General features: G+C 36.3%; 1 protein-coding gene across 6 annotated transcripts in view; it reads left to right on the forward strand.

The window, feature by feature from the left end:
• Positions 1-26,225, forward strand: part of FRMD4A (FERM domain containing 4A) — a 547,164-nt gene that overhangs the window by 225,097 nt on the left and 295,842 nt on the right. The window lies entirely within an intron of this gene.

Consider the following 26,225-nt stretch of genomic DNA (forward strand, 5'->3'; position numbering starts at 1 on the left):
GGAACAAGTAACCCTCATGGTTTATCTGGCATTCACCCAGCATTATCACACACTTAACTGAGATACAGGCATGGTAACAGGCACTAACTCTTGTCATTCACCACCACTTAATTACACTTCTGAGCTTGACCAAGTAAGCCACAAAATCCAATGAGCTTCATCACAGATATATTTTATATTTTCTTAATAGCCATAAAATTAATGAAATCATGCAAAGAAAGTGTAGTCAAGGTCTGCACTATTAATATCTTAGTTGGTCTATTGGGACTTGGGGCTCTTAGGTCTACAATATTTTTTGCCCTAGTAAAATTCTTTATCTTCCTAAACTGGAAACAGCACTTCATTTTCAAGAGCTGTTCTCCCCAGAAACTCATAGTACTCCACATCAGTTATAGGCTTAATCAATATTTGTTTAATTGAAGTGAAGTGAATGGTGTGATTAACCCCAAATACATCTCAGTGCACTATTGATTATCAATATGGCTATTTTACATACTGTAAACTTGATTCATCATATATTTAAGAAATGTGGCTGAATGCCACAGATGTGAAAAGACTAAACTCAATATCAGGACCCAGGTTTCTTAACTTGGAGAACCTCATTCTTCTTCTGTTCAGCTAGAAAAGCTAAATCTCAAATGAAATATCAGCTAGGAGTCCATAATGAGAGGTTTCTTTAAAGCGTGACATTTATAGAGTGACAACTCTGCCTGCCCCTTTACAGACAAGGAAACTAAGGGTCAACAAAGTTAATTAGCTTGCCCAGAGTCAGCATGGTGTAATGAGTGAGCTTTAGATTTGGAGTCTGAGGACCTGATCTTGTCATGTAAATGGTTAAGTTTCTCTGAGCCTCAGTTTCCTCATCTCTAAAATAGAAGGGTGAGAGTTGGACTAGATCTCAAAAGTCCGTTCCAATTCTAAATCCTGTAATCTTATGACAGAGGATACAGATGTGGATATATAAGCTCAATACCATACATGAGTCCAAGATTCCACTCTAATCCTACATTCTTCAGGAAGCTTTTCCTAATCTTCATTCCCCATCCCCAAACTTCTAAACCCCGCCCCCTCCCCCCACTCTGCCCTCGGCTTCTAGTGCTTTCCCTCTGAGAATACCTCACGTCTCTTCTGTAGCTATTTTGTACCTAGTTCTTTACATGTTGTTCCCCTTTCATCCCTCCTCCCCCATTAGAATGTTCTCTCCTTGAGGCCAGGGGCTGTTGTGCTCATCTTTCTATCCCTAGAGTTTAGCATAATGCCAGGGATATACAAAGTATCTCTTAAATACCTGTGGATTGACTGACCTCTGAAAGGCACATTATCACCTCTCCCATCCTAGACCTGTTGGGACCAGAGAAGGAGCATCCTTCCTTTGCACAAGTGGCCTAAGGAAATGGGACAGTCTGAGAACTTGATCCTTATCTAATCGTACAAGTCTCTTTTCCTTCTGTAAGGATTTCTAATGAGCCCAGGCAGGATGCCTGCACATTGTAATTGGAGTTCAGGATAACCTTCAGCAAGAACTCAGCCTGGAGAAAGTATAAGGAAGTCTTCCAGATTTTCAACTAATTATTCCATATGGAAAGTGAACCAATTGAACAAATTGTGAAACATAGAGGCTGTCAGTGTTACTATATGATTATGGGAAATGTACATTCTGTATGTCAAACAGTAACTTAATATTTTTTAATGGTTACAGGCTGCCATTCTGTAAATAATTTGCAGCTTTCTGGGCAGGCAAGTATCTCTTCAAATAACCAGGAAATAAAATGTGAAAATAACAAAATAAAATTATACAGGAAAAGAAGGGTCTCCAGAATGTCCAGTTAGATTGTTTTCAAACCAATTTCTAACCCATCACCAAATGTTCCATCATGTTCAGAGAAAGCTGGAGGGTTTCACTAAATTAAAAATTCCATGTAATGTTAAACCAAATAGGCCTCCTGCCTCTCATTATTCTCCTGCATGCTTCAGGAAAGGTGGGAAGGGAAAGGGAGAAGGAAAATGGGGAGAAAGAAACTCCTGTACAACTTCAAAACAACAGAAAGAATCTGTTACAACTGAGAAGCTCCAGCTGTCCCAGAAACATGGAGCCTGATTAAATTGTGTTTGAGCATAATACAAAGCAACTTTCACATTCTGTTCAAAGAAACCCTTTCATACAACCTCAAAGCAGCCATCAACTAGCTTCAGTGCTTGTCTGAATCACATGGGTTATTAAAGAAAATATGTAATCCCTATTCTTAACTGAGTATTTTTTTAAACAAATGAATGAAATGAAGCCAGTAAAACAGGAAAACTTCACTTTTTATTTGATAGGTATTTTTAATGTTTTTTATTTAGATCATTTGTTACAGTGCCAAGATATAAAGGCATTTCTTCTTGCCAAAATGTGCCAATTCAAATATTTGTACAAACTGTTGGATTTCTCATTTATTGGAATTGTTAGTTTAGGGGCAATTTGTATAGTTGAAAAAGAAAGCAAATAAACTGGGTCATGAAATCAGCTGAAGGTGTGCTCTGCATAAATATTCATATTTTCTTCTGGCCAACTTATTTTTAATGGGCAATTGATGCTATAATATGTTTAGCAAGTTATGTTGTGAGAATGTAGTTTACAAGTGATTTTGGGAATCAGTTCATTTCTTTATTATCTGTAGACGAATTGTGTGTGTTCATCCTTCGTTGCCAAAGAAGACCTTGCCATCAGAGAAATGATGACATGACTTGCACTTGACTTTGTTTTGAGGGAGGGAGGGCTGTGCAGGTCACCAGCCTCACTTCTCCTCCAGAGCCATCTGAATCTAGTGACCAGATATTCATCAGGATGACTGGAGATGACCCAGGATGAGGCAATTGGGGTTAAGTGACTTGCCCAAGGTCATACAGCTAGTGAGTGTCAAGTGTCTGAGGTGAGATATGAACTCAGGTCCTCCTGACTCCTGCATCAGTGCTCTATCCACTGCATCACCTAGCTGCCCCTTCTATAGATGAATTACTCTTTCTAGGAGACCTAGAGACCTACCCCCCCCCTTTTCTAAAAGCAAATTGTACTAAAAATTAACCCATGGTTTTAAAAATCAAATTGTGGGATCTTTTAATCTCTGTATATTGTTATAAATATATAGCTTTTTGAAGGATGAATCCCTGAACGTACATGGATTTTTTTTCCATCAGGAATTTTCACAATGGTTGTATTAGCTTTTTTTAATAAAAAAGAGAGAGGTTCATCAAGTCACTAGATTCATTCCTGATTTAGTCTTTTGAATCACCTATTTCATTACTATTTTCTGCAATAATCTGCCATGTTCTGATAGCTCCATATTCAGAGAAAAGGGAGAATGAACCTAAACTCAGCTGAAATCCAACAGGTTTTTTTTTTTCTCAAGTAGCCAGGTTAAAAAAAAAAAAACCAGATACAACAAAATCCTTAAAGCTGTACAACGATGACAGCCAACCACAAAACAGGAACTCACAGAAGAACATGGATTTTAGTTTAGGGGCTAGGCACCTAGAAATGTTTTCATTTTAGTGGATAACATACCTCTCAACAGCTCACTTTGACTACTGACAGAGAAAACAATGTCATTGGTCTTTTTTAGAGAAAAACCTAGGAAAGGGAATTATGCAGGCTTTTGAATTTGTTTAGAAATTAAACATGCTTCTCTTGGTGAAAAAGATAGAAGATTCTGTACACACAAAAGGAGGGGAGAAAAAAGCCAGAGTGATCCCAATGTGTCCATAGTCACTGTTGCTCTGTTTTGAAAGGATCTGATAATTGGTTGTGTCTATGATTTTTTTCCTTCCCATCATGCTGTGCTTCTTTGAAACATTCATGCCTGGAGCACTGTTTCCTTATTTGCCTTCACAAGGCAGGAAAAAAAAAACAACCCTTGTTGAAGGTGGTACTAGAACATAGATATACTCAATAACCTTTGTGTGAGACAAACTTCACAGCATTTCCTCCCTGATTAAAGAGCCTATTACCAATTTGTTAGAACCAAGGACAAATACAAACATACACACACACACACACACACACACACACACACAGACACGTGTGTGTATATATTTATATATATATATAAAATGCTGTCTCATTCATATACAACTGTATACGTGTGTGCGTTGTGCTTCACTGTTGTATTTGAATGAAATAGCATTAGAAAGCCGGACAATAAACACCTAGCTTTCTGTTCTTTCTATATTTCTGTTCCTTTCATCTTCTAAACTCTTGACGAGTTATTGGCATTTTTATTGTTACTTTTACCTTGGGCAGAAGGTACCTTAGTGTTACACACGCTCATTGTAGATGAGGAATAACTATTAGATCATCTTTTCTTTTCTTTTCCCCTCCCACCAAACAGCTCCCACCCCCTACTTCCATCCCAGGGGTCCAGGCAGGATTATTCCCTACTGTTAAATTTCAAGTGCCCAGTCCAGTCTGGTTGTAAATGACTCCAACAATGAGATTTTTACTGCCTCCCTAGGGGCATCTGCTCCACTGTCTAGCAGAGCAGGTTGAGAAATGTTTCCCAAAACACAGCCTCAATTTCTCCTCCATTCTGGTTCTTCCTATCATTTCCACTTAATGTCTAATACACAAAAGCAAAAACAGATCTGAAAAATGGTTTTTAAATATTCCAGAAGCTTCCTCCAGACTTCACTGTGGTTTTATAACCTTTGGAGTACAAAAATAGTGGCCTTTATTTCTCCTACTGACTATAACCAGGAATCCTGAGCAGAATAGATTGGAAATAACTGTCCTCATTATAAGTCCCCACTCCCAACTATTTAGCCAAACAAGCCATTTAGTTGATTAACTGTGCATCACAATATAAGGAGTTTCCTCTTTTAGAATGTAAACTCTGCCAGAAGGAATTGTTTCATTCTTTGTTCTTGTATCCCCAGCCCGTAGCATGTAAGGGGTGATTTAGAAATGCTGCTGGTTGATTAATGATTAATTGATAAGGTTCCTTGACCCAAGGAACAGCTTCTGTTACAATAGAACACTCAGAACTTATGAAAAGACAGTCTAGTCTAATCTTGAAAATGAAACTTTCAAACAGAAGGAAAAAGCTGAACAAAAAAGATGACAGAATTCTCTGTTCAACCAGTGAGCTAGCTTTGGTCTGAAACTAGAGATTTAAATAGGAAATGCCTAGATGAGTGATGGGCAGCTAGTTGGCACAGACCTGGAGTCAGGAAGACTCATGTTGAGTTCAAATCAAGCCTCAGACACTTACTAGCTATGTGACGCTGGGCAAGTCACTTATCCTCGTTTGCCTAAGTTTCCTCCTCTGAAAAATGAGCTGGAGAAGGAAATGGCAAACCACTCCAGTAACATTACCAAAAAACCCCAAACAGGGTCTTGAAGAGTTGGATTGAAGCAGAGAAAGGGGCAGGGCAGGGAAGAGTGAGAGAGACAGAGAGATAAAGACAGAGACACAGACAAATGGCAAATGGGCTGAGTAGGTCTGTGCCTCTACTCTTTGTATTGGAGGAAATCTTTCCACCATATAGTTCCATAGCTTTCACTGGCCAATTGTCTGTTTGTATACCCACTGGTCAAACCTTTCCAGTTATGTTTCATGGTCAACCACAAAATCATGAAGGAGACGACTGATCATTCTGGATCTCTGCCAACCCAGTAATGGGGAAACAGACTGTACTGATTAACTTAATGAATGTTGTATTCTAACGATTCTTCTAAGTGTAGACTCAGCAGGGCTGTGAGAACTGAGAAAAGCCACTCAGCTATTCACTGACTAATCCTACACAAAGCCAAATAACTTGTTTGACTGACATATTTACAGGATTAACTGAATTTTTTTGGCTAAGTTGACCAGATGCTTTGAAATCATGGAAACCCATCCAAAGCCTCCATTTTCCTCCATTTCCTATGGGGAAATACCAATAACAAGGGCCCCTCTCTACCTTCACAAAGAGGTTTTGAAGGTCAAAAAGCTACTCTAGCTTTTCAGTAGAAAGACTCTACATGAATAAGAATAACTCATATTGACAAATTGCTTTAAAGTTTGCAAAACATTTTTCTCACATTTTTGTGAAGTATCACAGGTATTTATTAGTTACTTTTTAGAAGTGAACTTTTTTTGTACGTGTATCCCCAATGTCTATCACTAAGGATACAAATACAAAGTCTAAAGAAAGATAGCTAGGTAAATCTCTGTGCCTGGAGTCAGGAAGACTTGAGTTCATCCAGCCTCAGATATTTAGGAGCTGGGTAATCCTGGGCAAGTCACTTAACCCTATTTGTTTAGTTTGCTGAACTAAAAAATGGGGATAATAATAGCACCTATTTCTCAGAGTTATTATAAGGATCAAATAAAGAAATGTTTGGAAAGGACTTAGCACAGTATTTGCCACATAGTAGGTGACATAGAAATGCTAACTATACTAATAATTATTAATATTAGTACAGTACCTGTCATGTAGTAGATGTTTGATAAATGCCTACTGATTGATAATTGACTGAGGCAGGATTTGAACCCAGTCTTCTGGCTCCAATTCCATCACTCTTTCCATGTATCAGTAAACACCCTGACATACAAAGGGGGAGCCTGCTATCACAGGTTCTTAGATCTGCTTTTCTAAAAGGAAAGGTAACTTTTGAGGGATTTAACCAAGCACATATCATTCACTTAGTTCAGGGAATCAACAGACAGCACTTCCAAACTGTCTGACATAAGCAATACATATATCACAAATCAACAGACAGCTTCAACTGTCTGACCATAGTTGCCAGAGAAGGAAGCACCAACATCTGGATTTTCAAAGCCAGTGGAGTTCCTTAGAGGCTTCCCAGAGTCTCATTTGGCACACAAAGCTTCTTCCAAAAACTAAGCCCCAAAGTAAAACCTCTTCCTCAGTGTATTCATGCCTTTTTTAGAGCCAGAGGGCATCCCAACCCTTGAGAACCAGTGCCTTCCTACAAATCTTCCCTAATCAAACTCCCCTTAATGGGCAGGCCCATTAATGGATGGGGAAGATCTTTAATCACCTTAAAAATATAAATACATATACTATTTCTAGTTAAAGAAAGTTCTTATTTCTATACTTTACTCCTAGGAAAGACTCTTGGTTGATAAAAGCAAGATTCAGTCAGAGGCACTTGATTATATTAAAACAAAAACAGCAAAAGATCCTACTTTGCTTGCCATTACAAATCACTAAATAGGGCACATTCTTTTGTATCTACACTCTACTTGAAATGATGAAACACTATTTTAGTAATCTAAAATGACCTCTGAATGTCATCAGCACTAGCTACTGTCTATTGAGCATATTCAGAGGGATGGGCAACACACAAGATGACTATACACAAAAGAGAGAGAATAAGAGGATTCCTCTCCTTTACTCCATTAAGGAGAAAGATCTTTATACTAAAGAGGATAAAACAAACATGTAGTGCCAGATGAGGAGGCAAATACATTGGAGCAGAGGGAAATGAGGATGTCTGTCTTGAAGAGAAGTCTAGGGTAGAACAAGATTTCAAATATTTAAAGTTCATCATGTGGAAAAGAATGAAAACTTAACTCTCCATTATTTCAGCAGGATGACATAGAACTAATGAATGAAAGCTGTCAGAAGAAAGACTTTTGCTTAATTTAAAAGTTTATACTTAGAAGAAACCTCAAAGAGCTAATTAAACACACTCAGTTGTATAGATCAGGAGCCTGAGACTAAAGGGATGAAGTAATTTGCCCAAAATCACATGGTTAATTCCTGGCAAATCGGGGAAGGTTCAGAACCCAGATCTAAGGAAGAACTTTCTAGCATTTAAGTCATTCAACAATGAAACCAACTATTTCAAAAATTGGCGAGCTCACCAGTACTAGAACTATTATATCAGAACCTAGGTATCCGTCTTTAGGGCTAACATAGAAGGGATTCATACATTGTAGGAGAGGCTCAGTTAAATGACTTCTAAGGTACTTTCCAAGTCCAACACAGAACTTTTCTACAAGTGAGACAATTCAATAAGGCAGAGCACAAAGAGTAAGAACTGTATTATAATTACCTAATGAAATCCACCTGCTTGATTTACTTGTGATTTGATTTGGTTCTTTTTCCCCTTAAACTTCTGTTAAAATAGCTTCCATGTCAGGAAAATCTACTTAGGGCAAATTTAGGACCTCAAATGAGAAAATAGGCCCATAAACACCATAGATGCTCAGTAAATGCTTGGGGAATTATTAACGTTGACTGACAAATAAGTTTAGAAGTGCTTAACTCAATGGGGACTCAATGAAAAATAGATTTCAGAAGACAAGTCTGAATATTCTGTGGATAGAACTCTAGATTTCCCTGGAGCCTCAAATAGGAGACATAGGCTAATTGCACAGAACAAATTAATTATACCTTAAATAACATGTCCTAAGATACTTTTTTTTTTTTTTGCTAAAGCAGAATTTCCAAAAATAATTTGACAAAAGAACATGTTGAGGCTTGAATATATTGATGGAAATCAAATACAAAATTCCATGGTCAAGGTCACAAGCATCTCTAAGGAGAAGAATTATTATCATAGAAATTAGTGTAAGAACCTAACAGATTACTTAGGCTAATACCTTCACTTTAGAGTTGATATCTTGTGAATTTAACTTGCCCAAGTATTCACAGCTGACAAAGTACAGAGCTGGGATTAAAATATTGGCCTTTTAATTGTGAATCAGTTTTCTTTCCAGTGCACCAACCACTCAGCCTAAGAGTTTCAGAGGAAAAATCCAAATAAAATTTTCTGAGAAATTTGAGGAAGGAAGGATAACATTCATTCATCCCCCATTCATTCAGTCAGTCCTTCTTCCATGTGTTTAGTAGTCTCTTTTTCTGAACTGTGTCAACCTGCCCAGACCTGAAACTGGAGTTAGAGCTGTGGATAAAGAGAGGAAAGATGCCTATGAGCCAATGTAATTGCCCTTCAGGTCTGAGGACTCTTCTGATGTGTTGAGAAAAACCCCTTGTCTTTTGAGATGGCTCATTCATATCAAATTTTTCTTATAGACTCTTTTATTCATATCCCATAATATATTGAGGTTCCCAAAAACATTTTCGGAAATTCTTGTTCAGTCATTTTTCAGTCGTGTCCTACTCTTCATGACCCCATTTGAGGTTTTCTTGGCAAAGATACTTAGAGTGGTTTACCATTTCCTTCTCCAACTCATTTTACAAATGGGGAACTGAGGCAGAGTTAAGTGACTTGGCCAGGGTCTCGCAGCTAGTAAGTGTCTGAGGTCAGATTTGAACTCAGAGAGATGAGTCTTCCTGACTTCAGATCCAACACTTTATCCACTGTGCAGCCTAGCTTCGCTGTTTTGGGAAATACTGTACCACAAGGTTGTCTTCTGTAACAACATTGGGATCTGATTTGATTAAGGTTTAAGGTAATTCTCCTCCTCCCTCCCTACTCCTGAACTATACCTAAGGCTCTGTGGTATAGGGCTAAAGCTGCCAGCTTTGGACTTAGAGGATATAGGTTCAATTACCCACTCTCAATTACCCACTCTATCACTTAGTAGGCATCATAAACTAATACTTCTATCATAGTTCAATTTTGTTTTCTACTTTGTTGACTCCTCAAAGAGAGAAAAGCTCAGGTTAAAAGTTAATATAATTAAATCTAAATGTTAGACAAAGACTGAAGGCCTTTGCAAAACACAATGTTAGGTTAAATACCACCTTCATGTGAACATGCTTTGTTTAAAATGTGCATTTACATCAAAATTCTGAGAAAATGGCAGTCATTTTGATCAATTTTCTCTGGGAAGTCTCACATACAAGAGACCTTGTGCTCTAGTGTTTTCTGTGGTGATATTTACATGTGGCAAAGGTTATGTTCTTTGTTATTCCTTTTAGAAAATTATATGATTACCCTAGGTTATCATTATGGCTTGAGTGCATTTTTTTCATCATATTCTCTCACTTCTACAGGCATAATTTTTACCAAAGAATGAGTTACCCGTGGCTGGTTATAATATTGAATAGTAAATCAGTCCTGTTGTTTGAATATAGCCCATTTATTGCTGGCAATTACCATAGTCTGTAAAAATCATAAATATGTGGATATGGCAGAAATAGTCAACATTTCTGTCTCATTGTAATGATTCAATTCCCATCCACATACCCGGTGTATGGAGAATGATTTTGTTATACTGTAATAAACTTCCTCTGCTCTAGATAATTTTCAGCTGAAAGCATTGAAAGTTCATCCTAATTGGAGGCATCATAGTCATTTGGTGAGGCCAAAGAACAGTTATTTTTTAAGAATCGGATTCAAATGATAGCTTGATTTCTTTAGGCTTTGTTCTTGTTTACTTGTTTTCACTCCTGTTTGTGGTCTATTCTTTGTGACCGCATTTGGGTTTTTCTTGGCAAAGATATTGGAGTGGTTTGCTATTTCCTTCTCTAGTTTATTTTACAGATAAAAAATCAGAGGCAAACTTGCCTAGGATCACATAGCTAGTTAAGTGTCTGAGACCAGATTTGAGATCAGGTCTTCCTCACTCCACAGCCCTGTACTATATGCAATGTGCCATCTAGCTGCCCTGCATTTTTTAGGCATACATCTCTTATCTCATAGATAAATCCCAATCTTCCAAACTACACCACCACCAAATTCAATTCAATGTATAATTTGCTGTGTTAGACACTAAAGATACAAAGATAAAAACAATACCATCAGTGCCTTCAGGGAGCTTATGATTTAACAGCTGTGATAGACCTATAAAATGAAACAAGCATCAGTCTTTTTCCACATGCTGAGTAGCTGTCTGACATGGGGCGAATCACTTAAGCTTTATGGGCCTCGGTTCCCCCATTCAAAGAATGAAGGAATTGTCCCAGATTAGCTTTGAGATTGCTTTCAGCTTTAAATTTTTACAATTCATTTGGAAAGACTTGCATGAAATACTGAAGAGTGAAATGAGCAGAGCCAAAAGAACATTGTATATGGCACCAACAATATTGTTTTAAGGATGATTTTGAGTGAATAAGTGATTATGACTATTATAAATACACAAATTAACTATAAATTGGACATATGAAGATAGATACTATCTGCATCTAGAGAAAGAACTCACAAATAAATTAAAAGTGATTCTCATTCAATTCAACAAACCAATTCAAATTAGACTGTGTTGGAAGGTGAAAACTTCTGATCTTGTTATAAACCAGGGGTCAGCAAACTTGTAAGAATTTTTTCTTATATTTTAAACTCCTGTCACAAACCATCAAAAAGATAAAATGTCTGTCTTAAAGTATGTATATATGAATGTATAAACCCAAATATTTCATGTGGAATGTGAGGAAACTGTGTTGATTATAGACAATGTGTTCATAGATCAAAGCAATCAGGATACATGGGGTATGGGGGAGAATTGGAAGATTGATGTCAATAGCATAAGGCAAGAGAATGGTAATAAAAGTTGATCGTGAGAGTAAATACTTATCTAGTAGAATCTAGTCTTGGACTTCAAAACATAGTTTGCAAATTTCCCTTGACTCCTCAATGGTGGGAGGAAACTACACTTCTAGTTTCCAATATTTTGCATATAGGTAGCACCTGCCTCTCCAATATGGAAAGAAGGGATGGAGAGATAGAGTAAAGTGAAGAAATTTCTAGTTCAAGAACTACACTTTGGTACTAGAGAAGTTTGGGGTTAGGCTTAGCTATACAGGTAGCTGGATGAAAAGCAGAAAGTTCAGCTAATCACCCCGATGTTGTGTCTAAACTTCACATATCTAAGTACTTTGGAAAGACTGTGATGATTTCCAGAACTTTTTATTGTTTATCTGGATGTTTGGTGCCATGTGACTTTGTCAAAGAATTTGTTCCACAACTACCTTCATGTTATACATGTGATTTTACCTAGCTTACTCATGAATTGTTTTTCTTTCTTTATGTTCTATCCTTTGGAAAGTCATGAGAAGTTCAGAGCTTGAGGGAGAAATTTTTTGAGAAATTCAGTCAAGCATTTATTGAGTTCTGACTGTGTACAAAGGATTGTATTGTAGTTTTAAACAAGGAAACGGAGACACACCAATATCACATATTTTTCAGTCCAAATTTTGAAACAGCCAGTGTTCCTTTTGATTTTCCTTTAGCTTTTCTTTTGTTTTTATCCATATCGCTAAGCTCGGTGTTGCCATTTTCTCCTATAATAAGAACTCATTATAACCACATTTCATTTTAGGTCCTAAGGTATTTTAAAGAATTTTACCTCCTACCCCCCCCCCCACACACACACACATTCTCATTCTTGAACCCTCTTTTTTAATCTGTTTAGGCTATTACTGCCCTGGAATAAATCGGGGCCCCAAAGTGGAAAATACAGGCATCTAGTTACTCATTAGCTCATTAGTACAATGATGTATGAATAGTCTCCCAAGTAAAACAATACCCTACTGCAGTATAAACAAAGTCACAGGCAAAGTGGCTCATTTATAACTCATCCTGTTAGAATCAGGATTTTATTTTAACCCCTCTCTGTGTTAAGGAGTCTTTCCAATTCCCATCCCCCTCACATCAACTGTGCTCATTAATGTCATCTGGTAAAACCACAGATCTACTGCAATTGCAAATGTTTAGGAATAAGTGTGCAAGAATCAAAAGAAGCCAGTGGCTCTCTGCTTGGCGCTCTGACAAAAGATTGCCGAGAAAACCTGCTCCAAAAGCACTTCTAGAAAACAGAAAAGAAACAATTTTTAAAAATTAGATCTGTTCATGTGTTGTGGTAATAGCAAATAGAAACCAGGGGACATCTGCCATTCAAATGGGAATTTTAACTTCTTTCTTTTTCAAAACATGTGGGCTGTTGTTTTTATTATCAAATCCTCTTGAAAGTCGCTTCCTTTAGCTGATTTTCCTGGGGTCTTTTGATGGTTCTGTGGCTGCCAAGAAAAGGTTGTTGAGGGTTAGTAGGGAGATAATGTTTTCTATGAATGTTATTTCAGCATTAGTTATTACAATATTCTTACTGTGGTTCTCTGGTAAAGAATACTTCTAGCATTATTAATAACTTAAATAGCACTTTAAGGTCTGTACTCTATATAGGTCAATGAAATTGCTCATATGCAATAGAAGTGGAGGTGAAGATACTAGAAAGATAAGCAAATTTCTTGTTATCATGACTTGGGCTGTGCCTTCTAAATCAGAGAACCAACAAAAAGTCTGCTCACTACCTGCAGTGTCTTTCCCCCATCGAACATACACCCCCAATCAGAGAAGTTATCTGGCACCACACGGACAAAATCATCAGTTGACTGGATTGCCTTTTAAACCGTTTTCTTGGAAACTGAATAGATAGTGTCAGAGTAGAGGAGTAAAAGACTCAAGCCTTAAGATGAGGTCCAGTCCATTACTTTTTCCATTATTGAGTCCCATTGGGGAATATTTTATGTAGGATCATCGATCTAGAGCTAAAAGGGACATTAGAATCTATTGAGACAAAACTCATCATTTTAAAGATGAGGAAACTGAGGTATGAAATGTGCATGTAACTTGCCCAGGGTCACATTGCTGATAAGTGTCTGCAGGGTCACATAGCTGATAGGTGTCTGGGGTAGAATTTGAACTTAAGGTCTCCTGAATTCCAGGCCCTAACTCTATCCACTATGCTATCCAGCTGCTGCAACAATTCCTTATGAAGGTTGCCTCAGTATTTTCTATGTGTTGGACTGCCCATACATAGTTAGTTACTGTTAGAGGATGAGTACAGCTTCCATTTTTCTCCCTGGGAAAGAGGGAAGGGAAGGGAAAGCAATTGCACTCTGCATATATTACAAAAACTCAGTCTATAGTAAAGTATTAAAATATACCTGACAAAAAGAAAAAGTAGGTGAAATTTAAGCTCTCCCAACCATTTTGGCATGACTATGCCAATAAAGTGCATATTTACAAAATCTGGAAGCACATCGTAGATAGGAAGTTATTTTATCTTGCCTTTCTCAGCGCTGTTTTCATTTGACACATACGATAGCTGTCGTTGATTTGTCATTCATCATGCTACAGACAGTATCTGGTGATATCAGGAAATAAAAGTCATCCCCACTAAATCCAAAACAACAAGAACACATTTGGAGATTCAAGATTTCAATTGTCCACAAATGACAAATCTTTTCCTTTTTGGAATCAACTAAGCATAGCCATTAGATCAAATGTGTCAAACACAAAGCCTTCATTAAAAAAAAACAACATTCATCATTGGGTGGGGGAGACAAGATCAGATGAATATCCTAATGCAAAAATCAAAATGGAATTCTTTATTCTCCCCCAAAATACTGACATATGTGCAGTCAACAAACATGAGGGAGCACCTACTGCGTGCAAACCATTGCAGTAATTTGATGCACTCCTATACCATGACTGTGGAAATTTCACTTATGCAAAAGATAATATTCCATCCTGGGAACCTTTTACCTTTAATTTATATACTGTCAACCTACTCAGGAATACCAATTATTTCTAAAAATTTAAGAGTTCTATGGATAAAGTCTCATTTGTTTCTCAGAAATCGGTAACTAACAGGTGTTGGGAAACCACATCGCCTAATTCAGCTTCTCAGCTCCAGCTATTTATTTCTAATTCAGAATTTTAAAGTTGAAAAAAACCTTAGAGATGATAGGATCATGGGTTTAGATCCAAAAGAAATCTCGAAAGCTATCTGGTCCAAGTCCCACATTTTACATATAAGGAAACTGAGGCTCAGAGACATGAAATAATTTGCCCAAAGTCCTAATGGTCCTAAATGACAGAAACATGTTTTCCACTCTTCCTCTTTAGTCACTTCAGTTTGTAGATGAGAAAACTGAGGTCTGGTTTGAGATTCAAGGGATTAATTCTTGTCCAGAGACACATCAAATTGATGGTGGAGTCAGTATTAAGGCTACCCGATTTCCAGTTCAGTGCTTTTGTCCCTACAACATGATGCCTTGCTAACCTCTCAATATCTTTTTAGCTCAGCTTTCTCATTTTTCAGATGAGGACAATGAGTCTGCTTTGTATACTTATATACTTCATAGGGTTTTTGTGAGGATCCTAAGAGTTCTGAAAGGCTAAACGTAAAGTAGTATTAGTTAGCTGTATGACTGTATATAAAATCAGACTATTTCATTCAATGTTGGACTTAGCATGGGGTCTACCCTGAACACTGAATAAGTCCACTCAAGTCAAACCATATTTTCAAATCTTTTCTCTTAGAAAAAATGTCTAGAATCTGGTACTTAGAAATGGCACAGAAACTTGTGTTCTCAGATGCTTTCATTGGTTATAAACTGCTATTCTACTGTAGGGTGCCTCCCAGGTAGACAGAAGAGTGACATTCATATCTGGATATGTGAAATCAGGGGAGAAGATATGTCATGTAGTAATGCACAGTATATTATGAGCTGTCACACATAGTGGGGTTTGGGAAAAAATGTTGAAATTCAGAGCACCTCCAGGTAGTTAATTATCATTCCTCACAGGCATACATATCAAGTCAATAATGTGTCATTACTCAAGTCATAATGTGTCTATGGAACACAGACAGGGTCTCTCATGAGTAGACTTGAATTTTCACTCAGGCAAATCACAGACAGATTATAAAGAGTATCATTAGAGGATGCACAGTCCACTCAAAGTAGAGGTTGGGGATTTAAGACAATGAGATTTATAAGTGACCAAGCATAGGCATTGCTTGTGATTTACTTAGAAGGGTTAAATTATGTGGACTCTCATTAAACCTCTTGATACATAAATCCTAAACTAAATACATATTAAATTTCATAGCATTCCACATAATTCAGATATGTTACATGTACATACATATACTTACTTAGAGGTGGAGTTAGGATTGTGATTTAATTTAAGAAAATTCCTCAACATGAAAACTCTTTTCATTGATGCAAGTCAGAAATTCATATGCAATTTTTACTCTTAGTTGTCTAGGATAGAGAGAACCTAAATGACTTGCCCATGGTCACAGCTAGTAAGGGTCAGAAATAGGACTTGAACCCAAATTTTCCTGACTTCTCACCTGGCCTCTATCTGTCTCTCACCAAAAGTTTAAGAATAAAGATTGGGATGGAACCTGTGGTTTCCTTAATATAGAAAACACTTGTGTGAGGAAACTCTACCAATTCATGTCAGTATCTTCTCTGCTACTTATAATCATAGAGAGCTGTGCATAGTGCTGAGATAACAGATTACTTGCCTAGGATCAGTGAATATAGGTCAGAGGCTAGATTTGGATCCAGGCCTCCTTGATTTTGAGGCTGGCTTTCTATGCACTCTGTTGCCCAGCCCTCATACAAACTATTATAATTGTAATTGTTTTCAATGAAGTTATGTCCAATATTCCACACCATGTATACAGCAATGATCTTGGGCCAGGTTTGCTACTGTACCTGGACATACCACCTCTATACTCCTATGAGATACTTGCACATGCTATACAAAATATTTTCATTGGTGAGAGGAGAGACTACAGACAAAAGATATTAGTTCTTATATCATTAATTCATATAAATAAGAAGGGAAACTGGTATATTTTTTAATGACAGTTATATCTATTTGAGGTCATTAGAATAGCAGCTCCATTTATCTCTGTAGTACATGACAGTTTGCAAAGCACCTTCCTTATAACAACACTGAAAGAGAAGTAGTTCAGGTATTATTATCCATACTTGACACATGAAGAAACAGCCCATGGAGTTTAGGCAAGGTACCCAAGGTTACATAGTTGTTACCAGTATAACTACACCATCAACCCATGTCTGGTAACTCCTGATCTACCATCCCTTCCCACCTGTTCTACCGAAGACAAGCCAGAGCTTATTCTAGAAAAGGGATGGGGAACCTGCAGCCTCGAGGCTACATATGGTCCTCTAGGTCCTCAAGTGTAGCCCTTTGACTGGATCCAAACTTCACAGAACAAATCCTAAAGGGCTGCACTTGAGAACCTAGAGGGCCACATGTGGCCTCGAGGCTGCAGCTCCCCACCTCCCCCTTTCTAGAGAGTGAAAATGCCAAGCCTAAAGTCAGATGGGAAGATCCAGAGAGAAGACATCGCATCTATCGCTCTCAATTTTGAGACCTACTCAAAAATGATCATAGCTCCTTAGAGAAAACATACCCATATACATGTTTTCACATCCATATCAAAAGCAATGCTGCCACGTTGCTGAATTATAAGCCAGTGTTTCGTTGTGCAAATATATATCATGATGTCTTTATCTATGCACTTTCAGCTAGTTTGGGCACCTTTCCCAGTTAAGAAACTTTCCCACTGCTTAGGTTAGAGGTGACAAACTACTGAAATGATTTGGGGATGGTATGACTGGGGTTGACTGTAAGCACAATTGTAAACTAGGTGAAGGAAGTGGCAAACCACTCCAGTATCTTTGCCAAGAAAGTCCCAAATAGGGTCACAAAGAGTTGGATACAACTGGAAAACAATTGAGGGACAAAAAGCTCAAAATATGGTTCTTTTCCATTATTCACCTTTTAAAAAGCCACAGCTGGGACCTCACCACCTTTCTTCCCACATGTATGCCACCTTGTTAGGACCTCCAGGATGAGAGGCATTACCCCAGGCATCTCAGACCTGGCTTTGGCTGGGATGCCTCACACCACAATGACTTGGAGCTTCCCTCCTCTGCAATCAAAGAAAACCATTCATGACTCAACTACCTCTCTCACTAGAAAGTGAAAATGGTCTTTGGTATTCACAATCTCAACTTCACCAGTATCATTGATTTAATGAACCAAATGTTGAGAATTCCACCCATCTTAAGGGTTCTGTTGTTATTTTAAGGCTCACTAAAATGAAATTATATCCTCCACTGAAACCATCTCTGACAGCTTTGACAAAGAAATGGATTCCCCTTATTTGTGGGGGTGGGAAAGATAAAAACTGCAATCAGCAAGGAGGGTCAAGCTATTGCCTATCATGTTCTAGGAACTGTGCTAGATATCTGGGGATATAATAACCAAAAAAAAATTTAAAGGAAATAATCTGTCTACAATAGTTGACATTCTGCTGAATTAGAGGGTTTAGAGCCCAAAGAAAAAGAGGGTTGGTCAGAGAGTCCAGGTCCCGGCTTGTATGAAGCAAAAGAAAACAATTGTTACCTCTGAAACACTACTGAGCCCTGGTCCAGGTTTTGGAACTGTTCCTGGAATCAATGAAGGGTGAATCGAAGCAGGAGGTTGGTATAACTCCTGAATCCTTAAATCTATTGACTGTGCATTTCAGAACAATTTGACTTGTATGTTAAACGGGGGAGAGGGGAAGGAAAAAATTAGTTGCATTAATTCCAAGATAGGAAATTGGCATTGGGTGAATAATTTTATTTACTGTGTTTATTATATATAACTTATCATATATAATTTATGTAAATAATATAATTCATTGTTGTTCAGTCATTTCAATTATGTCTAACTCTTCATGACCTCTTTTGGGGTTTCCTTGGCAAAGATGCTAGAGTGGTTTGCCATTTCCTACTGCTGTTTATTTCACAGATGAGGAAACTAAAGCCAACAAGGTTAAGTGACTTGCCTGGACACAGCTAGTAAGTGTCTGAGGTCAAATTTGAACTCCAGGTCCAGCACTCTACACACTGTGCTACCTAGATAATATTACTTATGTTACAGCCAAACTTGACACACAAAAAAGGTACCGAGAAAAATTTATTAAAAATGGAGTTCAGAGGAGGGAAGGCCTTCTACGTTCCTCCCCCTGAAGGAACAGGTAGCTTCCAGTATGGCCAACAGAAGGACTCGGACCAGGTCAGGATGAGGCAAGATTCTCATAGAATTCCAAACTTTGAACCTCTCGGGCCAGGCCGCTGTCTCCTGGCCATGGAACTTCATGTTCTCCTGTGATAGGCTTTTCCTCAAACAACTTATTCAGCATGCGCAATATTTTCTTACCTTCCTCACTGTACTAAGTCACACACACACACACACACACACACACACCCTTCATCCGAAACTGTGGAAATAAAACTTACTTCTGGTTTCCCACAATATTAATTAAAAATAAAGCATGACTTTTATTAAATATCCAGAGTCTTTAGGTCAAGTTGCATCTACTTTCACTTTGGAAATTCAACTTCATAATTATTCTAGGGTTTGTTTATAAGACATACCATCAATTTCTTAGGGTTTTGGTTGTGGGGGTTGTTTTTTTTCCAGATGAAGTAGAATTTGGAGTTTTGTTATCAATTCATTTATTAAGTGCCTACTGTATGTGTAAGACTGTGCTGGGTGGGGGGAGGGAGGGAAGGGGACAAAAACCATCCCCAAAAGGGGCAAGAATGGGATGGAAATTTTCCTGCCCTGAAAGAGCTAATAGACTATTGGATCAGAGGGTTTAGGGCCCCAGAAAAAGACAAGATTGGGAAAGGGTAGAATGCACTATTTATTTATTAATAATTTGAATGGATTTGCAAAATCACTGATTCTTCTACTATGTTTTTAATTAGCTGACTTGGTTTAGCTATGCAAATACAATTGGTCATTCATACATTTAGTTTTATTAGTGATAAAACAAAACTAAATGTACATTTCTTTGCTAAAACCCTTCAAAAGTAATATTTTGACATTCTAAAATCTTTTAACATAACAATTAATGATTGCCATTTCATCATTTAACAGCTAAACTAGGGTAGAAAAAAATCCCTGTGTTGACTTCATTTGGAATTTTTTAGGGAAATGCCTAAAGAAAGGCCCTGTGGTCTAATGAGACAGCTATAGATAAGAGATCTTCTTTCCATTTTCGAAAGGATCATCAATTTTTGATGTAACCTTATTTTCACTGAAGTTTAGTTTCTTTGTTTAAAAAATGAAGATCCAATTGTAACATTTTCTTTTTCCCTTCTTAACTGCTCTTTGGAATAGTACTGAGACATACAACTTTAAAACCATAATTTAAACTCTTTGTTATCTGACATGGTCATGGATTATTGTATTTTGCTTCATCAAATTATATGGTCTATAGAAAGCTGCATATTTGTCCCTGATGTGTATTGCCAATTTTGCAAGAAATTAGAATGCGATAAAATATGTAACTAAAATGAACATAATTTAATCTTATGATGATTGACTCAGTAGGTATTTTAGGGTCTTTCATTGCCTCAATGCCATAATTATGAATATTAATTATCATAATACTGATAATATAAAAAAAGTCAATTAATGAAGATTTCTCCATGTGCCTCTATCTTCTCTTTACAGAGATGGGAGGAGGGACTATTGGTTTGGAATATTGTACATACTGTCAAACACAATGAATAATTTTGCAGAACTACTCATTTTTCTTTTCTTTTTAAAATCCTTGTTATAAGGGATAGATGTCAGGGGATGGAGGAGAAGGTATATATTCATGAATGAAGGTGATGTAAAACAAGAGAAATCCATTAAAATAGGATATTAAAAATAAACATTTTAATAGAATTCAATGGAATAAACATTCATTAAACACCTACTGTGTTCAAAATACTGTACTAGAGAGTAGATGACAGTTTACAGAGAAAGTGCCCAAAATGTGTGAAAAGGGTTTAAAAAGAATACACACACATTTAGGGGATACAGAAGCCTAGACACAAAACCCAGTTTATTACCTGGCCAGAATCAACATAAAGGTACTATGAAGAAACAGTTTCCAGATATGTATAGTGGACCACCTTTGAGTTGAAAACAGAAGTGTCCAGGTAGGTTTAATTGATAAGATGTTTTTTAAATTTTATATATAAGTATATACATATATATATGTGTGTGTGTGTGTGTGTGTGTATATTAATCCATGTACTTTAGCTGTGGCAGAATCAAACATGCACCCACATGTATAGTCTAAAATAAAAATAATATTCTATTCTTATCTCCCACAAAATCAGTCACATTATTTAGCATTTTAACGTTAGCAAAGTGCTTTCTTCATGATAATTTTGTAAAAGAGATGGTAAAATATGATTATTTCCTAAAGCTTTGAAAAGTAATGTGATTTGTCCATGGCCACAAGCTAGTAACAGGTAGGATTACAACTCAGGTCTCAACTCCAAGTCTAAAAGTAATTCTACTATGCCACATTAGTAGATTGCCACTGAAGCTAGCTTTCCCCCAAATGAGAAGATGTATTTTTAGTTATATACTTTTCAAATATAGTCAAGTATATCTTTCATTTGTTCAATTTTTAAAAATCCACAATTGAAATAGTCTATTCCATTTGATTCTGTTGTCTTTTCTAGAATACTTTTTTGGGGATTTGTTTAATGTTTGTTTCTGAAATTCACTAGGGTTTGCTTTATGATGAAGATCCAATACCTTTCCTGCAAAAAACCAATTTTCCAAAGTATATTTGTAAAATAATGAATCCTTCCACCTATTTTATTTTATAAGGATTTGTCAAACACTAATGAATAATTTGAATAGTCTTACAGGAAGGAAAAAAAATGAATTATCAGAGAATCATCCAGTTTAAAAAACAAACTTGTCCAGAATTTTTCACAATGAAAGTCTTTGGAACTTTCTAAGAATAAATGATACATAGATTATTCATCAGTACAGAAAAAAGACATCACCAAATCCTTCTATGAGGCAAATATGGTATTTATTGTAGAACCAGGTGAAGATAACACTTAAAAATTATAGATCAAATTACACTAATGAAATACATATGCAAAAATGCTAAATGAAATATTAGCCCACAGAATACAGCAGTAATCAAGAAAACAATTTGTAATGATCAAGAAGTATTTATTTATATCAAGCAAATAAAAAACTAACTTAACATCAGAAAAATTATCAATATTATGAAATATATAAACCAGAAAAGTTTTAAAAAAAACAACTATGCATCAGTAGATGCAAAAAGTCTTTGATAAAATTCAATATTCATTCATGATAAAAAAATACTAAAAAAGAACATAGAAAGATTTTTCCTTAACGCATTGAAAATATCTACCTTAAGCCTAAAGCCCAAATAACATGGAGTGGAAAAACATTAGAAGCTCTCCTACTAAATATAAATAAGTATAAAGTAAGGCTATACACTTTAATAATTTTTGCTTGAGACAGTTCAAGAAATTCTAGCAATAATACAGGGAAAAGATATTAGACAGATAATAGAAATGAAAATGGGGTTATCAATGGATTACAAGCTTAGTATGACTAAACAATGTGATAAGCCAATTAAAGAAACTAGTGTCATCTTGAACCACAATGAACAAGAATTGCTTCCAGGAATAAGGAGGTGATTATCTCACTGTGCTATTTTTTCCTGGTCAGATGACATCTAGACCATTGTGTTCAGTTATGGGCACCATAATTCAAGAGAGAGAAAAATTGACAAATAAAAGAGCAACCTAAGAAAATTCAGTCCAGGATATTGAAGGGCCTAGATTCAATGTCATGTGAGAATTGAATGAAAGAAGATTGTGGTGGAGGGTGGGATACAGTGAGAGAAGAGAGTTTACCCTGGAGAAGAAAAGATTCAAGGGGGATATTGGTAGCTGTCTTCAAGTATCTGAAGGGTTGTCATGTTCTCTTTGGTCCCAATGAGGAAAAGCAGGAATGGAAACCAGGGGGAAACTTTCAGAAACAATTTTTGATATGATGTCAGGAAAAAATTAGCTCTGGATATGGTGATTTCTCCTTCACTGGAAATCTTCAGGCAGAGATTGGATAACCATTTGGGAGTGTGTTATAATGGAGATTCCTTTTCTGGTATGGATTGGAAGAAGTAGAATCTGAAGTCCCTTTCAAATATAAAATTATGGAATTCCCATCATGATTGGCAGATGACATGATAGTATATCTGGAAAATCTAACTGCCTCAAACAAAAACTTAATAACAACAATACAAATAAGTTCAATAAAGTTGAAGGATACAAGATTAACCCACAAAATCATATGTATTATAATTTAATAGTAATGACCCCCAAAATAATTTTAAAAGTACCATTTTACAATAACAATATAAGTTATAAAATCCTTGCAAATTAATCAACCCAGAAATTCATGGAATACATAGATGAGCCATAAAACTATAGTGAGTAATATAAAAAGGATATACTACTGGAAGGATATTTAACGTTCGTTGATAGATCTGATTAATGATAACACTCCCAAAATTATTGTACTATTTAATACAAAGCCATTCAAAACAACAACAGACTTTTACATAAAACCACACAAAAATGTAATTTATATGGAAAAACAAGCAGGCAAGAATTTTAAGGGTTACTGTAAAGAAAGCTGATGAAGGAAATCTTGCAGTCCCTAACTTTGAAACATATTAGAAAATGGTAATCATCACAGCTCTCTGGTATTGGGCAAAAAAAAAAAAAAATAGAGAGATAAATAAAAGAGAACAGACACACCAGACTACCAACCAAATATAAACAAGAGATTAGTATTTGACAAACCTAAATACGTATTAATTAGCTGATTACTGTCCATTGGCCAGAAGTTTCATTGATGTTAAGAAACTATGGAGGAAATTAATGAATGAGTTTCTTGGAAAATTATGCCAAATTTTGACTTTGTAACAGTTACATCTGAGCAATTGAATTGAGATTATCTCCTGGATAAGGTATTTGAGGATATTTGCAGTGTTTTAACAATTCTATGCCATGGTACTTAATATTTTATGCATTATCCCAAAGACCTCTAATTTATTTATTAGATTGTGATATTTCAACTGATTCTTGTCTATTGCTGAAAGACTCATCCTTGCTTTTTGTTGTCATTGGTTGAAATTCTAAATTGTGATTGCAAATAAGAAAACATAACACATAAAACATAATTTTTACATACAGATGTAAAGTGATCTGTTAACATTCTCCAGATATAATTTTAACTTTCTCCTAGGAAACTTGGAAATATAGAATTCTTTTCATGTGTGTGATTAAAGTACTTCAGTTCACATTCACTTCATGACTAACAGTAGAATTTTTTTTTTAAAGTATATCCTCCTGGCTTCCATTTCTCCTTCAATTTCCATAATACTATGTCCCTATGGTCTCATTCCTATCTCTCTGTTCTTTTTTGGTTTTCTTTAATAATGCCTCATCATCTTCTCATCCATTAAATGTGGGTGTTTCTAAGAGTTGTATCCTTGTCTTTCTTGCCTTTTTCTCCTTTCATGATCTGGTACACTCCTTTTAATTATGAACTTTATGCTAATGCCTTCCAAATCTTTGTCTCCACCCCAATTTCTGCACCACTCCAGACCCATATTTCCAACTGCCTGAGTAGATATTGTAAAGACCTGGCTGGCCTATAAAACCTTTAGATGTAATATACAAGTAACTGAAATCTATATAGTCTTACATATATTTTTAATACCTTTCTTCTTAACTCCTCTATAGTGTCACGATCTTTCCAGTTGCCTGAGTTTCTGACCTTGGAGCCATCTTTGATTGCTACCTCTAATTGTAGTTCCACCTCTCCTCCCACCTCCAACCTCCCAATACACACACACATCCAATTAATTGCCAAATCAGGTTGATTCTTAACTTGGAGTATTTCTTTCACCTGTCCCTTCCTCTCTACCATGAAACCACCCTAGGTCAGAATTTTATTTCTTTTTATTTAGACTATGTTGATAGCCTCCTAACCAATTATCCCTATAGTTCTCACCACTAGAGACTTCCTTCCAAGTTGACATCCAACCATTAGTGAAAAGGAGTAGAGAAGACTTGGAGAAAGGGGAGTAATGTCAAACTATATTCAAACATTTGAAGGACTGCCACAAAGAAAGACTTGCCCTTCATGATCACAAAAGAAAGAACTAGAAGCAATGAGTAAAAATTCTGGATAAAAATTTAGATTTTATGTAATACATAATTTTCTAAAAATCTATCCAAAAGTTGAATAGCCTGACTCACAAGATAGTGTGGGTCCCTCCCTCACATGAAGTCTTTTTTAAAAAAATTAATTTTTCTATTTTAAGTTTCAAATTGTCTCACTCCATCCCTCCTATCCTGCGTTAGAGAAGGTCATCATGTAACACAGATATATATCCAAATCTATATATGTAAAACCAAAATATGCATACTTCTATTTATCAAGTTCTTTCTCTGGAGGTGAACATGAGGTCTTAGAAAAGCAACCTAGATATCTACTTATTTGATATATTGTAGAGGGGACCATTTTTTAAAGTTATAGGTTGAGTAAGATGACCTCTGAACTCTCTTTTAACTCCCAACCTAAGAGTCTTAGTGAATTAAGTAGCTCCAAATTTACCTATCACCTAGATTATCTCTCTCCATCTCATCTTCAATAATAACAAGACAAGTTTTGCCAAATATTTGCTAAAATCTAGGTAAAGGAGATCTACAGAATTCTGCTGAATTTTTTTAAGAATGAGGATATGCCAAGAAATGGATAGATCTATCACAAGAGTGACTACCTTTGATAACAAGATAGAGAAAAAAAAAACCAAATAGAGCCACATCACCTATTTTCCTACCAACAACCTTAAAAAGTCATAGCACAAACATCATTTGCTAATTACCATCCATACACCTTTTCCTCAGCCTGTGAGTATGTGTGGCAATTAGGAGAATTCTCAATCTGGTACTTTTTATTAGCGTTACTTTTAAGAAGTTGAGCATGTTGGAGTCATCATGTGAAAACGCAGTTGTAAATTCTCAGCCATAGTGTGTGACAAGCAGTAATGTGACATCCTATTGAGAACTATGTCCTAAAAATTGTGGGAAATGTTTCTCTGTTTTGGTTTTCCTTAAGGCTAAATTTACTCCCAAAAAAGTCAGAAGGATTGCCTTTGAATGCCCTTTGTGCAAAAAAGACTCAGAAATATTCTTCAGTTTTAACAGAAGGGTTTGGCATGAGAGAATAATCGTGGATCAGTACATGGGAGTACAATAGAGACCTCATTAGATGGTTTGTTACTACATAAATTTGTAGTTGCTACTGAAAAGGAAAAAAACATCATGTTTTTGTTTCTCACTTCCCAAAGAGGAGGGGAAATTTAGATTACATATATTATAGATATAAAATATTTGTATATTCTTATGAGTGTCTATAATATTACACCACATACCCAGTTCCTGTTAGAAGTTAATCTTGAATGCAGGTCTTCCTGACTTGGGGGCAGATTCTCTACCCTACACTGTAATGCCTGTAGCTTCTGTTAGACCGTATACAGTCAAATCGTAGAGTGCATAGTAAAGAGTACTAGAATTTGGAGTCAGAGGATCTA

Source organism: Notamacropus eugenii, chromosome 3 (assembly GCF_028372415.1).
Source record: "Notamacropus eugenii isolate mMacEug1 chromosome 3, mMacEug1.pri_v2, whole genome shotgun sequence".
Taxonomy (NCBI): Eukaryota; Metazoa; Chordata; class Mammalia; order Diprotodontia; family Macropodidae; genus Notamacropus; species Notamacropus eugenii.